Below are 17929 nucleotides of genomic sequence, written 5' to 3' on the forward strand. Positions count from 1 at the left end.
TCTGCACTATGTACAACCATCCTTAGGCCCCTTTCAGACCAGCGTGTCCAGATTAGGTCCGGATGCGTTCCGGGTGCATTGCGGCAAACCCGTGCGAGTAGGTACGCAATTGCAGTCATTTTTTACTGCAATTGCGTTCCGTTGTTCAGTTTTTATCGCGCGGGTGCAATGCGTTTTGCACGCGAGTGATAAAAAAACGGAATGTGGTAACCAGACCCGAACTTCTTCACTGAAGGTCAGGTTTGGGTTCAAGGTTGTGCAGATGTAATTATTTTCCCTTATAACATGGTTATAAGGGAAAATAATAGCATTCTTAATACAGAATGCATAGTACAATAGGGCTGGAGGGGTTAAAAAAATAAATAAATAAAAATAATTTACTCACCTTAATCCACTTGTTCGCGCAGCCCAGCTTCTCTTCTGTCTTCATCTTTGATAAATAGGACCTTTGATGACGTCACTGCGCTCATCACATAGTCCGTCACATGATCCATCACCATGGCGATGGATCATGTGATTGGACCATGTGATGAGCGCAGTGACGACACCACAGGTCTTTTTCCTCACAGATGAAGACAGAAGAGAAGCCAGGCTGCGCGAACAAGTGGATTAAGGTGAGTTAAATTATTTTTTATCTTTTTTAACCCCTCCAGCCCTATTTTACTATGCATTCTGTATTAAGAATGATATTATTTTCCCTTTTATTCATGTTATAAGGGAAAATAATATAATGATCAGGTCCCCATCCCGATCATCTCCTAGCAACCATGCGTGAAAATCGCACCGCATCCGCACTTGCTTGTGGATGCTTGCGATTTTCACGCAGCCCCATTCACTTCTATGGGGCATGCGTTGCATGAAAAACGCACAATATAGAACATGCTGCGATTTTCACGCAACGCACAAGTGATGCGTGAAAATCACTGCTCATGTGAACAGCCCCATAGAAATGAATGGGACCGGATTCAGTGCGGGTGCAATGCGTTCACCTCACGCATTGCACCCGTGTGGAAATCTCGCCCGTGTGAAAGGAGCCTTAGAGTAAACTTCCTGGTAACAGACACCCGTTAATGGGATTGAATTCTGACGCTGCACTCCAACAAACCAGCACTAAAATGCATTGAGAGGACTCCTCTTTGAGTCCTCTCCATTATGTGCGTGAGCACAGGAGTTCTGTCAACGCATTATTCTGCTGGTTTATGGGAGCACAGTGTCAGAATGCAGGTGGGTATGAAGATAAAGTTATATTCCTGGACTCGGCGTCACTTACACTATAGTACAGAGAGGAGGGTGAGATGTGACTAATGAGCAGCAGCACTTGTATGCAGTCTCCATTACCACAGTCTGTCCTGTCCGTCCTCTCCATACTTCATGTCTCCTCATGAACTCTTTTCCTACTCAGATTCAACTGAAGATCTTATCATCTGCATTCAGGATCATAATTCCTGACAAGCAGAGCAGAAGGGAGGATGAGGAAGCTCTTTAGCTCAGTATTGTGAAGTAACTTGTCCTGTGTGATTAGGACAGGTTTTGTGTGTCCTAATAGGACGGGGCCATTATATTTCTCCTAATGGTTGCTCCTTATACCCAAATACCTTTCAATTTTTATAATGACTTGTTTTGTCTATTATTTATAATAAAGTAATATTCAAGTATTTTCATTTTCTTAGAACCCCTTTAACTCTTGATGGTTCTGATGTGGACGTATGTGGGTTGGTGTCAGAAATACCACTAGGACTTTCTGCTTGTACACCAGCTTCCATCACATCCGAATCCTCAAGAAACACTTGAGTATTTTTTTTCCTTAGTACATAGTGTTCAGGCTCAAAGGAAGGAGACAGTTTGTTAGACGGGGCTTTTTAAAGCAATACTTTATCTCCTTGTTTTAAGGGACACCATTCTGACAGGGGTGTCGGTGGATAGGTCATCTATATCGTTCTCCCAGCCGCTTTAACGCCAACCTGTTTAATGTGTTTTTCTTTGCATTTCAAAATCTCGCAAGAAGCCAAGTCCATAACATTACAAATAGTTAAAACATTCAGTACTTTAGAGAATCATTTTATTTCATTTACTAGAGAATGGTCTATGGCTTTGTTCACATCTCCGTTCTGATATCTGTGCTGGAACAAGCTGCCAGATCCTCCACTTCACCACCATATCCCCATTGAGGTCCGGCTGATTTCCAGCAGAAATGCAGGGTTTCGGCCGGACAAAAAACATTGTATGCAGATACAATATGCCTGCAAAATGTGGACCGTGGACCCATTTAAGTCAATCGATCTGCAAATATGCCGACAGCACACGGACTGAATCTGTATTTTGTGGATCTACGATTTCCAGACCACAGAACGGATACGCTAGGATATGCCACCAATGTCATAAAGGTGCAGGCCCCAGAACGGGCCCCCGAAAATGAAGGAAAGCACACCGTGCGTGTGCGGCGAGCTCTCCATATGGGAATTCTGAAAATATTCTGAAAAACGTGCAAGCTCAGCAACCGGCTATTTTCGGCAGTCCCATAGAAATGAAGGAAGGGCGGTTGCACTTGGGCAGCTGCTTTCGCCCACTTCAGGGGTCTGGAGATAGGTGTGGGTCACAGAGATGGCACCCACACCTATCTGACATTGATAATTTCTCAGATGAGACAACAACTTTAACCCTCACTGTGATGAAGCGGGGCAGTGGACAGTGTGGAATGCTTGACATAGTTATGAACCAGGCTGCACCCACCACCGAGTTGGCATGACCACTGCTCCGGGACTTCAGCAGCTGTCGTGTGAGTCCTGGGTGTGCGAGCTCTAACATTCTACTTTAGATTCTGACTGCCTGAAGAAGACTGGCACACACAATATCATAAAACAAGCAACGTGTACATTTCCCAGATCACAACTTCCACTTAAGAAATGCTTATTAAAAAGACAACTCTCAGTATCTGGTTTGTTTCACATGGATTCCCATTAATATCTATGGGCATCATATTACACTACATTTCCCTACAATGGTTAGGGATAAAATATCATCGCTGTTTATATAGGATAATCAGATTTCCAGAAACAATGATTTTAGGTGCCAAGACGTGATAACGGGCATCTTTACACAAGCCGATTATCAAGCCTTTCTACAAACACTCATCCCCGATAACTGGCCCAAGTATCGGTCTTATGCATCCGAACGTATATTTTGTCGGTGTCCTTTCCATTTTTGTTGTGGCCCGTATGCGAAACCATTCATTTCATTGGGGCTGCAAAAAATATGGAAATGACTCAGTGTGCATTCCGTATCCATATGTCCGCTCCGCAAAAAAATAGAACATGTCCTATTCTTCTGTTTTGCAGACAAGGGCAGGCATTGTTACAATAAAAAATAAAAATAAAAAAATGGATGTAACATGGACGTCATCCATTTTTTTGAGGACCGCATATGGTCGTATGCATGAGCCCTAAGGCTACCTCCACACCGGTGTGGACTGTAAAACAGAAATGCTGCACTAATTTCAGTACAAAAAATAAATAATAAAATCACACACAAAAAAATCACATGTGTTACTTGCAGTTTTTGGTGAGGATTTTATGCGGTCCTGCCGCGGTGCCATTTCTAACTGACTTTTTTCATGTACACGGCCGTTGCCTGCTCGTGGCCGTATTGAGGCCATGTGACCCATTCACTCGAATGTTCTATTTTTTTACGGTGCGGACGGATTACGGACCCATTCAAGTTAAATGTGTCTCGATCCGTCCCGGTGGCTGCACGGATGTTGCCTGTGCATTGGGGACCGCAAATTGCGGTCCCCAATGCACGAAACGGGCACACAATGTTCATGTGCAAGAGGCCTTACTGTGTGAAAACAGCCTTAGGCCTCTTTCACACGACCGTTGTGTGCACCCGTGGCCGTTGTGCCGTTTTCCGTTTTTTTTCGCGGACCCCATGACTTTCAATGGGTCCGTGGAAAAAACGGAGAATGCACCGTTTTGCAGCCGCATCCGAGATCCGTGTTTCCTGGCCGTGAAAAAAATATGACCTGTCCTATTTTTTTCACGGCCAACGGTTCACGGACCCATTCAAGTCAATGGGTCCGTGAAAGAACACGGATGCACACAAGATTGGCATCCGTGTCCGTGATCCGTGGCCGTAGGTTACTTTTTATACAGACAGATCAGAAGATCCGTCTGCATAAAAGCTTTTTCATAGCTGAGTTTTCACTTCGTGAAAACTCAGAATATACTGTCGGTTCTAACACAGAGGCGTCCCCATGGTGATGGGGACGCTTCTAGTTAGAATACACTACAAACTGTGTACAAGACTGCCCCCTGCTGCCTGGCAGCACCCGATCTCTTACAGGGGGCCGTGATCAGCACAATTAACCCCTTCAGGTGCGGCACCTGAAGGGGTTAATTGTACTATCATATCCCCCTGTAAGAGATCAGGGCTGCCAGGCAGCAGGGGGCAGACCCTCCCCCCCTCCCCAGTTTGAATATCATTGGTGGCCAGTGCGGCCCCCCCCCCCTCCCTCTATTGTAATTATTCGTTGGTGGCACATTTATTACAATAGAGGAAGGAAGGGGGGGGGGCGCACACTGTGCTACCAATGATTTATTACAATAGAGGGAGGAAGGGGGGGGGGCGCACACTGTGCCACCAACGAATTATTACAATAGAGGGAGGAAGGGGGGGGGAGGGGGCCGCACTGGCCACCAATGATATTCAAACTGGGGAGGGAGGGGGGGTCTGCCCCCTGCTGCCTGGCAGCCCTGATCTCTTACAGGGGGATATGATAGTACAATTAACCCCTTCAGGTGCGGCACCTGAGGGGTTAATTGTGCTGATCACGGCCCCCTGTAAGAGATCGGATGCTGCCAGGCAGCAGGGGGCAGTCATGTACACAGTTTGTAGTATATTCTAACTAGAAGCGTCCCCATCACCATGGGAACGCCTCTGTGTTAGAATATACTGTCGGAAATGAGGTTTCACGATCTAACTCATATCCGACGGTATATTCTAACATAGAGGCGTTCCCATGGTGATGGGGACGCTTCAAGTTAAAATATACCATCGGATTGGAGAAAACTCCGATCCTATGGTATAAAAGGGACTCCAGACTTTACATTGAAAGTCATTAGGGACGGATCCGTTTGAAATTGCACCATATTGTGTCAACGTCAAACGGATCCGTCCCCATTGACTTGCATTGTAATTCAGGACGGATCCGTTTGGCTCCGCACGGCCAGGCGGACACCAAAACGACTTTTTTTTCATGTCCGTGGATCCTCCAAAAATCAAGGAAGACCCACGGACGAAAAAACGGTCACGGATCACGGAAAAACGGGACCCCGTTTTGCGGACCGTGAAAATATACTGTCGTGTGCAATAAGCCTTAGGCTGATTCACACAACCGTGACTACCACATCACCTGGACCGACCGCTGCTCTCCTGACCTGACTGCATCATAGTGATTTATGGTACAGTCAGTTACTATGTGATTGCAGATCTAATGTTCTGTGCTCACATCCACATGCGAGTTGTCCAGTTTTATGATATTGATGACCCATCATCAGATGGCGGCATACATGTAAATACTGAAGAGGACGCAGCAATCACACAAGCTCTGCGGCCTCTTTAAACCGGTGATCGATGGGAGTTTTGCCAGCAGTCACCCTCAATATGAAATCAGACATGCCCTTTAATATACCCACACCGGATATAAATTGGGTAGAAAAAAATGCAGCAGATGGCCTTGTCACAAATTGAGCCCCAGGTTTGCTGAAGGTTTCACCTTATGCATTGCAAAGGGTGAAATCCGCACTGTATATTGCCATGCTGTGGATTTAAAATCTGCACGACAGGTCAATGTCCATGCAGACTTTTCCTTCACACATTGTGAATTAAAATTTGGTAAAATCTCATCCATCACTTTGCTGCTACACTGCAGACTTTCCAACCACTAAATCTGGACAGAAAATCCACTGCGTATCTACCCCATGTGAACATCACCCAAAACAGCAAGTTTCCCTTTCAGCCATTACTTAAAGGGGTTATGCTATAATGTATGAAAATCATACATCATATAGTACTTGACAATCTAGTACATCACAACAAAGCTAGAACCAGCCCTGTGCTTCACCTGGACCCACAGATCTCCCCATTCATTGCCAGGGCCGGACTGGGGATAAAAACCAGCCCTGGAAAAAGTTGCACACCAGCCCCACAGCATTGCGTCATTATTTACTTGTTTATAATAGGAAAAAGCATTCATTTTAAAACACGTGTGTAAACACGAATATGAACTTTGCCCCACGATAGCTCTTTTGTAGAACCCCCATTGTTCATATTATCACAGTGTTTTCCCAACCAGGATGCCTCCAACTGTTGCAAAACTACAACTCTCAGCATGCTCAGACAGTGTTTTACCACGCCCTTTTTGTTAGCCACCTATTTAATGATTGTTGCATGCAACATTTTACTTGACCAGCTATTTTAGATATTCTACGGCAGTCCTGTTACAATCCCCCCTCCTCCCCCCAATGAGCCTTTCGACCAAATAATAAAAATATTTATAAAATCTCACCCATATGCTGCAAAAAAAATAAAAAATCTGCAATGTAAAATCGATAATAAAGATCAACTACAAACAAACATATTTCACATAAAAACTTAGTTACTTGGCTTGGCCCTTGGGGGTCTCGGACTCCACTTAAACACTTGGCTGGGGGGCTTGGCGGAGCTGATGATGTGCTTTACCCTAATGAGAAAGATTTCATAATAAGGATTTGGAGAAGGGGCAGAGGGATAGCAGAGCAGGGAGAGGCTGGTGCTGCTTCTAGGGGGTCATACCATGGGGGAGTAATAAAGCCTACCATAATGCCCCCCCCCCCCCCCCCCCCAGTAGAAATAATTCTCCTTATAATATGCAAAACATAGCCCTTTGTAATGCCCCCAGTTGAGCTAATGTTCCCATAATGTGCCAATATAAAATACCCCTTCTCAGTGCCCCCGTAGATGACCCCATAGTGCTCCTCTACCCCCTTCCCCATAGTACCCACCATAATGTATCCTAGCATAAAATGCCCCTATACAGAGCCCCCATATAAAATACCCCTTCTGAGTGCCCCCGTAGATGACCCTATAGTGCTCCTCTCCCCCCTTCCCCATAGTACCCACCATAATGTATCCCAGTATAAAATGCCCCTATACAGAGCCCCCCATATAAAATACCTTCTTTTTAGCCTCAGGAGATGCCCCTATAGTGCCACCCAATAATCTGCCAGTAATAAGTGCCCCAATAGATGCCCCCAATCATGTGCCAGTAATAAGAGCCCCCCCCCCCCATGTGCCAGTAGCCAGACTGCCCCCCTATCATGTGCCAGTAGCCCCCCCTTATGTGCCAGTGCCGCCTTTTATGTGCCAGTAGCCGCCCCTTATCATGTGCCAGTAGCCGCCCCTTATCATGTGCCAGTAGTCCCCCTTATCATGTGCCAGCCCCCAGTAGTCCCCCCCATCATGTGCCAGCCCAGTAGTCCCCCCCCCCCTTATCATGTGCCTATATGGTACCTATATTAACCACCTCAGCCCCCCCCCCCCCCCCAGCTTAAACACTTTTTACAATTCTGCACTACACTTTCACGCACCTAGGCTGCAAAAAAAGTCACACATGTGGTATCGCCGTACTCAGGAGAAGTAGGGCAATGTGTTTTGGGGTGTATTTTTACATATATACCCATGCTGGGTGAGAGAAAGATCTCTGTAAATTGACAACTTTGTAAATGACAACTTTTTAAATTTTCTTTATACAGAGATATTTCTCACACACAGTATGGGTATATAATAAAATACACCCCAAAACACATTGCCCTACTTCTCCCGAGTACGGCGATACCACATGTGTGACACTTTTTTGCAGCCTAGGTGCACAAAGGGGCCCAAATTCCAATGAGGGCCTTTAGGATTTCACAGTCTCATATTCCACTAACTTGTGACAAAAAATAAAATTTTACATGAACTCGCCATGCCCCTCACGAAATACCTTGGGGTGTCTTCTTTCCAAAATGGGGTCACTTGTGGGGTATTTATACTGCCCTGGTATTTTAGGGGCCCTAAAGCGTGAAAAGTAGTTTAGAATCCAAATGCGTAAAAAATGCCCTGTGAAATCCTAAAAATACTCATTGGAATTTGGGCCCCTTTGCACACCTAGGCTGCAAAAAAGTGTCACACATGTGGTATCGCCGTACTCAGAAGAAGTAGGGCAATGTGTTTTGGGGTGTATTTTTACATATACCCATACTGTGTGTGAGAAATATCTCTGTATAAAAAAAATGGGAAAAGTTGTCATTTACAAAGTTGTCAATTTACAGAGATATTTCTCTCACCCAGCATGGGTATATGTAAAAAGACACCCCAAAACACATTGCCCTACTTCTCCTGAGTACGGCGATACCACGTGTGACACTTTTTCGCAGACAAGATGCGCAAAGGGGCCAAAAGTCCAACGAGTACCTTTTAGGAGGGCATTTTTAGGCATTTGGATTCCAGACTTTTTCTCACGCTTTAGGGCCCCTAAAATGCCAGGGCAGTATAAATACCCCACATGTGACCCCATTTTGGAAAGAAGACACCCCAAGGTATTCCGTAAGGGGCATGGCAAGTTCATAGAAGATTTTTTTTTGGCACAAGTTAGCGGAAATTGATATTTTTTAGTTTTTTCTCACAAAGTCTCCCTTTCCGCTAACTTGTGACAAAAAGTTCAATCTTTCATGGACTCAATATGCCCCTCAGCGAATACCTTGGGGTGTCTTCTTTCCAAAATGGGGTCATTTGTGGGGTGTTTGTACTGCCCTGGCATTTGAGGGTCTCCGCAATCATTACATGTATGGCCAGCATTAGGAGTTTCTGCTATTTTCCTTAGGCCTCATGCACACGACCGTTGTTTGGGTCCGCATCCGAGCCGCCGTTTTGGCGGCTCGGATGCGGACCCATTCATTTTAATGGGGCCGCAAAAGATGCGGACAGCACTCCGTGTGCTGTCCGCATCCGTGGCTCCGTTCCGCGGCCCCGCTAAAAAAATATAACATGTCCTATTCTTGTCCGCGCTTTGCGGACAAGAATAGGCATTTATAATGCCGGCGCCCGTTCCGTTCCGCAAATTGCGGAAGTCAACTCAGGCGCCTTCTGTTTTTTGCGCATCCGCGGTTCGCAAAAAACGGCACGATCGTGTGCATGAGGCCTTATATTGAGCATATGGGCTGAAAGAAAAAATTAACGGCACAGATTTCTTCATTCGCATCGATCAATGTGGATGAAAAAATCTCTGCCAAAAAATGTGCAAAAAAAAAAAGCTGCGATCGCTAATAAAGATCCAGAAAGCTCAAAAGCGCCGCAGTGATTTTACGGTGTTTTTGCAGTGATGAGAAAAAAAACATTTCTGTCAGTGCGGTGGGGCGGACTGAACGCAAGTGTGCGCACAAGATCAGGCCTGATCGGGCGAACACTGCGTTTTTTGTGGAGCCTAAGGTGATATAAATCACAGAAAAAAATGCACCAAACGGATATGCCACTGACTATACTGACTAGTCATAAATGCAGATATTAAAAGCTGAGACTTTTGCCAATATATTCCTGTCAGGAAAATATCGGAGCCCATCATGCACCACGTCACGGTCACTCAGCATGGCAAGGGGTCCTACCACTACGCTAACTATGGTGTGAACAAGGTCTGAAGGTGATGAAATCCAGCTCACAGCCAAGCTTCCACACAACCGCCTAGCAGGACAACTAGTGCAATGTGAACAAAGCCAGACTGTAAGCCCCACCCATATCAGACCGTGTGATGGAGGTCACCAGGTGCAAAGGAGTGTTTAAATGCCAGGTAAAGGCACATACACTTACATATAAAACAAAACAAAAATCACAGAAATATTGTGGCAAATATGGGGGAACTGCTCAAACCCCAAACACTGTAGCGTGTTTTTCATTGGGGGAGCAGTCCCACCGCATGTGGACCGCAGCAAACGACTATCCCCAGCAAAAAAATGCATACAATGGAGGATGTCGGCGCGGTCCACATGCACCACAAAGGCATCCTACACAAACCGAAGCATTGTGCGGATGAAAATATAATCATCTAAATCACAGAAAAAAATGCACCAAACGGATATGCCACTGACTATACTGGCTAGTCATAAATGCAGATATTAAAAGCTGAGACTTTTGCCAATATATTCCTGTCAGGAATTGCACTAGTTGTCCTGCTAGGCGGTTGTGTGGAAGCTTGGCTGTGAGCTGGATTTCATCACCTTCAGACCTTGTTCACACCATAGTTAGCGTAGTGGTAGGACCCCTTGCCATGCTGAGTGACCGTGACGTGGTGCATGATGGGCTCCGATATTTTCCTGACAGGAATATATTGGCAAAAGTCTCAGCTTTTAATATCTGCATTTATGACTAGCCAGTATAGTCAGTGGCATATCAGTTTGTTGCATTTTTTTCTGTGATATATATGATTATATTTTCATCCGCACAATGCTTCGGTTTGTGTAGGATGCCTTTGTGGTGCATGTGGACCGCGCCGACATCCTCCATTGTATGCATTTTTTTGCTGGGGATAGTAGTTTGCTGCGGTCCACATGCGATGGGACTGCTCCCCCAATGAAAAACACGCTACAGTGTTTGGGGTTTGAGCAGTTCCCCCCATATTTGCCACGATATTTCTGTGATTTTGGAGCCTAAGGTGACCCTAATGTACTAATATAGATCTGATTGCGATCAGTCTTGATCACTTACAGATACTATATGGTACTAGTGCTGATTAGTCGCTGATTAGCGTCATCGCTGTCGCTAATCAGTGACTGTGGTACGGTGGGCTGGGCGCTAACTACCCAACAAGTGGCTAACTAACTGGCGGTGATAAGGGACCCTTAGGCCCCATTCACACGTCTGCAATTCTGTTCCGCATTTGTGGAAAGCACATTGCCGACGTCCGTGTTTTGCAGATCCGCGGATCTGTGCATCCGCAAAACACATACGGACGTCTGAATGGAGCCATACGGACGTCTGAATGGAGTCTGAATGGGGTGATCAGGGGTTAATAAGTGGCAGGGGGGGGGGTGTAGTGTAGTGTGGTGCTTGGTGCTACTTACAGAGCTGCCCGTGTCCTCTGGTGGTTGATCCAAGCAAAAGGGACCACCAGAGGACCAGGTAGCAGGTATATCAGACGCTGTTAACAAAACAGCGTCTAATATACCTTTCTGATGTTAAAAAAAATCACATCTACAGCCTGCCAGCGAATGATCGCCGCTGGCAGGCTGTAGATCAACTTGTTTACCTTGCGATCCTGTGAGCGTGCGTTCACAGGAAATCTCACGTCTCGCGAGATGACGCGCCGATGCGTCGAGGAGGAATAACCCAGCCGCCCGCAGGACGCATCCCTGCGTTAGGTGGTTAAAAAAAAACAAAAAATATAAAAACTTATACTTACCTCCAGCAATGCGATGCAGGCCTCTTCCAGCCTGTGTCCCTCGCTATACGGCTCAGGTGGCGCGATGATGTCATCGCGCCGCCTGCACCTGCCTCTGATAGGCTGCCGGTCTAGTGCTGGCAGCCTATCAGAGGAATAGGAGGGGGACACACCTCTCCCTCCCCTGCCGCAGCATAGACATCTGTATCGCCGTCCTGAGGCTCATCTCCTGCTGTGCCCTGCCGCCGGCCGCCCCCACTTGTCAGCAGGGCCTGCCGGCCTAGCAGGAAATTTCCCGGTATCCCGGCAGGCCAGTCCGGCCCTGTTCATTGCTCCAATTGTTCTGCTGGATTTATTTCAGTCTGGCAGCTCAGGGGGCGTTTCCTTTTTACTGCAGTGCTCTCCCTATCACAGCTCGGGGAAGGGGGTCCTTTCAGCCGCAGCTCTCTCCCTATCATAGCTCAAGGGGGCCATTTACACTGCTACAATTAAAAGCTTTAAAAAAAGTTCCGTATTCATTATGTACATAGGATAATGAGCCTTGTGGTCTATCTCTAACTGCTACTCTATACACCTTAATACGCAAGATTTGTGCAAAATAATTAAATAAAAGATAGATCAAAATAGTCATCTCACCCCTGCGACTTCCTTGATCCCCACCCATTCCTCAGTTCCTGCCCTTTCCCACAACTCCACTGAGAGATGTGTGGCCACGAATACAACCCTAGTGAAGATCCATGACACACACCACCAGGGGCGTAACTAGAAGTGACTGGGCCCCACAGCAAATTTTTGTATAGGCTCCCCCCGTTATAACATGGTTATAAGGGAAAATAATAGCATTCTGTATTAAGAATGCTAAGTAACATGTGGCTTGAGGGGTTAAAAAATAATAAAAAATTTAATTATTCACCTCATCCACTTGATCACGCAGCCCAGCTCATCTTCTTTCAGGACCTGGAAGGAAAAGTACCTTTGATGACGTCACCGCGCTCACAACGTGGTGAGCGTGGTGACGTTGGAGCAGGTCCTGCTGAATGAAGATAGAAATCTTCTATCTTCATTCATCAGGACCTGTGCCGACGTCACCACGCTCACCACCAGGTTGCTAGGAGATGTTGTTTGTAAACTTAGTTTTTTATCACGTGCATGAAAAACGCATCAAAACGCATTGCACCTGCGCAGAAAAAACTGAACGCAATCGTAGACAAAACTGACTGAACTTGCTTGAAAAAGGTGCGAGTTTCACTGAATGCACACTGAACGCATCTGGAGCCAACCCGTATCGTTCATGTGAAAGGGGCCAGCCATTCCCGTATTGCGGACCGCATATGCGGATCAGCAATAAATGGGCACCCTTCCGTGTGCATTCCGCATCACGGATGTGGACCCATTCACTTCAATGGGTCCGCAAATCCAGAGATGCGGAAGGGTGCGAAACGGAATCACGGAACACTACGTAAGCACTACGCAGTGCTTCCGTGGGGTTCCATTCCGCACTTCTATCTTTTGGTGGAATGGAACATGTCCTTTTTGCAGAATTGTGCTTTCCTGGGTAATATACCCGGAGACGTGACCATGACATCACACTACACTGTATGTACAGCACAGTATGACCCCTGCTGTAGGATAGGCGCCCATTCTATGTATTGCTGCAGGGCTGACACAGACTGTAGTCTGTCCCCATGGTCTGAACCCCTGGTAACCAGTGGAGTAGCTAAAAATTTGCTGTGGGGCCCAGTCATTTCTAAACGGGCAGGCAGGCAGGCGTCATACAGTGGCATCTGATTCTTTAACATACATGTGTTTTTACTGGACTATGATGTACACAATACAAAAATGCAGTACTCCATTTTTTTTACCGGATTGTGCAGGATACAAGAACGTGGATACTTTTTTTTTTTTACAATGAAACTCTATGGTGAACGGATGTCACTGTCATGGCATCAGTATGAGGCATCCGAATAAGTTTTTTTTGTATATATTAAACGGATGGGAAAAACGTGATGTGAACCCAGCCTTAAATGTGGGACAAAAATGTGATGTGAACTAGCGGTGCATTGTACAGTTGTACTATACTCGCCTGCTCCCTGCCACTCCGTGATCTTCCAGTCCCCATTCTGGCCTCATACTGGTGTCCCCAAGCTGCACATGGGCACCCAGAGGAGTGTGGCATCAGATGGATAGGGGGCCTAGAGGGCAGGGCATCAGATAAGTAGGGGGCCCACAGGACAGGACTGGGGGGGCTTCTGAAAGGACAGCAGATGAATGCAGCTGGGGGGGGGGGGGGGGCAAAGGACAGAAGATGAATGCAGCAGGAGGGGGGGGGGGCTACATGAGATGCAGGACAGCTAGGGTTGGCAGGGATAAGCCTGGAATGTATGGGCTCCTGACAGTGACAGGCACAGCATCTTCTTTCTGCAGCACTTCCTGTCTCCCCTCTCCCTCCTGTTACTGCCGACTACAGAGCAGTCTCTGTAGCAGAAGCTGGGCTGTACTAATAGTTAGGAGAGGGAGGGGAGACAGGATCGCCCTCTAGCACACTGTACTGAGCCCTGGCTGCACTATTAAGCAGCCAGGCTCCTCTATTAATGGCCCGTGCTGATGGGCGGGGCTTAGCTCCCTGCTCTGCTCCGAGGACATTCTAAAGCAGCAGTGAAGTGAGTGTAGAGGGGGGTGTGCACAAATTTTAGCAAAATTCTCATATAAACATTCTCTCTTTTTGTTTTTAGATTCGCTCTATCCTTACTGCCATGATTGAGGTGCTGTATGATGCGTTGTATAGCGCGGTTCCAGTTGGCTACCCAAGTTTTGTTCACTTTATCCGCTCACTACACACTTTGATCATTGATGTATTATTTATGCGGAATTTAGTCCACATTGTACTGGATGCCTACCTATACAGTCTATATATGTATTCATTTCTATTTATTTTTCCATGGCACCTGGATCATCATTGTTATCTTTTTATACTGACCTGGCTCAGATATCTAAATGTATGGGTGGGAGAGCGATGCACCCCTATGGGGGATTGATGGCGGTTCGCGGGGACATCCTGGCGACGCCAATTTCCTCCTTAATTTACACTGATGGCTCATTAACATGATCTATCATTGTTGGGTGACACCCTCTCTCTACCTTGTATATTGTTTTCCTACAGCCAAAGTAATGGGTTGATAAGACGCTGTGCCCAGAGGTCATGCATGCTTTGCCATGTGGATCGGCGGGTGACAGTGTCCTAGACCCTGCGATTAAACACTATATTGATAGAATCAGGATCCATGGATTTGTTGTTATTCATTCCCATGACTACGTTTACATAGTGACTGTTGGGCGGCACCTATTACCGTCTGGACATGCGCATAATACGTGTGAGGCCGTTTCGGCCATCTTGGTTGTGGCTGCTATTCAGTCTCTAGACGCCGGAGTAATCGCGAGACTTGTCTCTCTCGCGCATGCGCGGTTAGTGAATGGGGACGCCACGGAGCACGATCTATGCTGCATACAGTTACCCACTGGACAGTGAGTTTTTAATTCACTCTATTAGGGTAATCACTTGCACTCATTAAGATCTCTCACAGTAAACATAAGATGCTGTATTAATGTTTTATATTTTTTTGATGCACTGTATTTGCCAGATTTTTGCAGTTTGCTATATGTAATCTTTTTAACCACATGTATCACTTAATTTCTGTATTTTGATCATATACTCTTCAATTGATGTTAAGTTATTGTGAATTGATGTCCCTATTTAAAGCATGTCTGTAACACATGTGCACTATGCTTGATAAAGACAGCAACAAGCTGTTGAAACGTCGCTTGACTTTGGGTCCAATAAACCACACTTTTCTTTTGTCAATTTGGAGTGCTGCTGGCTGTTTTTCCATTGATAGATAATGGGGAAACGCTGCTTTCCCACACCATAGGTGTTAAACAACAGACACCCCATCCCCCTGTCAATGCCAAGAAACAGTGTTCCCTTATCAGAATTGAGTGGTAGTGTGCATGTCAGTTCCCCACTACATCTTTCACTTCTAGGGGATGACAAAGAAGAGCTCGCTCAGAAGTGAAAGAAACAGTGGACATACCTGCATTCTCATAATCGCTGGTGCTAGCAGTCTGACATCCTTATCACCTATCTTGTGGATAGGTGATCATTTTTCATGGGATGACTACGTTAATTATGCTAGAGGTCCATTTTAATTAGCTGTTAAAAGTTTGCTCAGAGGAATCATTACAATGGGGGGGAACAGAGTTTTTGAACATAGCTTAAGCTGATGCTATTAATCTTATATCTGTGTGTAATAGGTGCATAGATATAGTTTTTATTATTTTGCCAATTAAGCGATTACCTTTTCACAGCAGCCAAGACAGAAGGCCGGTCTGAGACAGTGTACACTCGAATGTACCCATGAGAGATTTATAATTATGCCATGGACAGTGGATCAAGCTTGGAGTGAGGAGACCAGACATAGTTCATGGGTACAGATCAGGCTACACAAGGCAACTTGAAGAATATTTTTCTCTTTGAAGTATAGGATGTTCAGACTTAGGCCTCCTGCACACGAACATGCGCGCCCGTGGCTGTGCTACGGCACGCAAAATGCAGGCCACAATGCACGAACACCGGCTGTGGGGCAGCCGCAGCGCATCGTGGACCCATTCTCTTTAATGGGTCCGCAATCCGGCCATTGCGCAAAAAGATAGAACATGTTCTCTTTGCGGAACGGAAGTACAGGACGAAACCCCACGGAAGCACTCTGTAGGGCTTCCGTTTCACATCTCCGGATTTGCGGACCTATTGAAGTGAATGGGTCCGCATCAGTGATGCGGAATGCACATAGAATAGTGCCCGTGTATTGTGGATCCGCAATACGGCAACAGGACACCTACAGTTGTGTGCAGGAGGCCTTACAAGACTGGCATTTTGAAGCAGGACCTGTTACATCAAGAACACATTATCTGAATAAATCCCTTTGCAAATATATCAGGACATTCTGCGTTCTAGGCAGACCTAGAAATCTATCACAAATATAACTAGCTAAGAAATAAAGTAGTCTTTAATTCCCAATTACAGTAACACTTTTCATTCCATCATGATATTAAAGTTACTGTCATTGTCTGGGAGTGTGGCATTCCATTTTTTTCTGAATACAAGGACTGAAAATAGAACCAATTCCTATAAACTGTAATCTGACCACCATGTATAACTACAGATGCAGAAAGTTGAACTGTGACACGGAAACCTTTGCATATAGATATCAATTCCATATCAATTTAATTTTATTAAAATACATACAAAAACGCAAAGCTTTGAAGTAGCTGCCATTTTTCAACGTTTCTCTTTTTAATGCCAAATTAATGGTTTTAAAAGTATCTGGTGACAAGATACTGATCTCCTAAACATTAGTGCATACCAGTGAAAAAAGGTACACAGCTATAGGGTTAATATTTCCCCACGCATATGCACTGCATTTAAAATAATTTATACTATAATCACATTGCCAAGACTAAATGATCTTGGCTGTAGGACACAAGTTTCACATCCATATTGAAAGCAGAAACATTCATATGCCTGCACAGGACATCGAATGCAGCTCTCCAAACAAAGGTTATAAAACGTCTTTACGATATGCGACACCAGTTTGTTCTGGAGATAGATGTGGCCCACTGCATGAGACGCAGCTGCTTCTCAGCATAGGGAGGATAGCGCAGGTAAGTGACACACTCAATGGAAGTGTTGCGCAGGAGACAGGCACGGCTGTGAGAGAAGGCATCAAAGCTGAACTTCCCACCATATACTCCTACACCACTGTTTCCTAGGACAAATGATAGGAGGTCAATGGTAACTACATATCAGTTTAAATATATCAGACAAAAGCCCCCGACAATGGTTAAATAACATTTACTTACAAATACAGCCTTTAGTTGGCCTAGCAGTATTACACAGCCCGATTCTGCCGGCGAATGTCGGGAAGGAAGTGTTCCTTCCCAACAATTGTCTGCTCGCTAGCTCAGTACAGGAAGGAGTGATCGTTATACCATCGCTCTTCCCTATACTGAATAATTGTTTCCCGATAGCAGGTCGAGATTAGACACCACGATCTGCCGCCAACAAACGAGGATTTTTTAACCTGTCAAAAGATATGGATTGTCCGATGAATCGGCGGCAGTATTACACTGCTAGATGATCGCAAACGAGCGTTACTACGAACACTAGTTAGCGATAATCTGCCGAATAATCGGCTGGTGTAATACAGGCTTTAGGCTGGCTTTACCAACACAACAAAAAGTACCTCAAACTTTCTTTTAGGGACCCTTTTATTAAAAAATAAAAATAAAAAAAAGGGGCAGACATTTTTCTTTTTAATGCCTTAAAGGGTACCTTCATTTTCCCACAAAGTGCAGAAGGTGCAGCGGCGCTTAGAGCGATCTGCACCTTTCACTTGCATCAGCTCTGCTTTTGCAGCATTGACTACGGATCCT

General features: G+C 45.6%; 1 pseudogene; it reads right to left on the bottom strand.

The window, feature by feature from the left end:
- Positions 1-16796: 16796 nt before the first annotated feature.
- LOC120991453 overlaps positions 16797-17929 on the bottom strand; it is a 30322-nt pseudogene continuing 29189 nt past the window's right edge.

The sequence above is a fragment of the Bufo bufo genome, chromosome 2 (genome assembly GCF_905171765.1).
Source record: "Bufo bufo chromosome 2, aBufBuf1.1, whole genome shotgun sequence".
Lineage (NCBI taxonomy): Eukaryota > Metazoa > Chordata > Amphibia > Anura > Bufonidae > Bufo > Bufo bufo.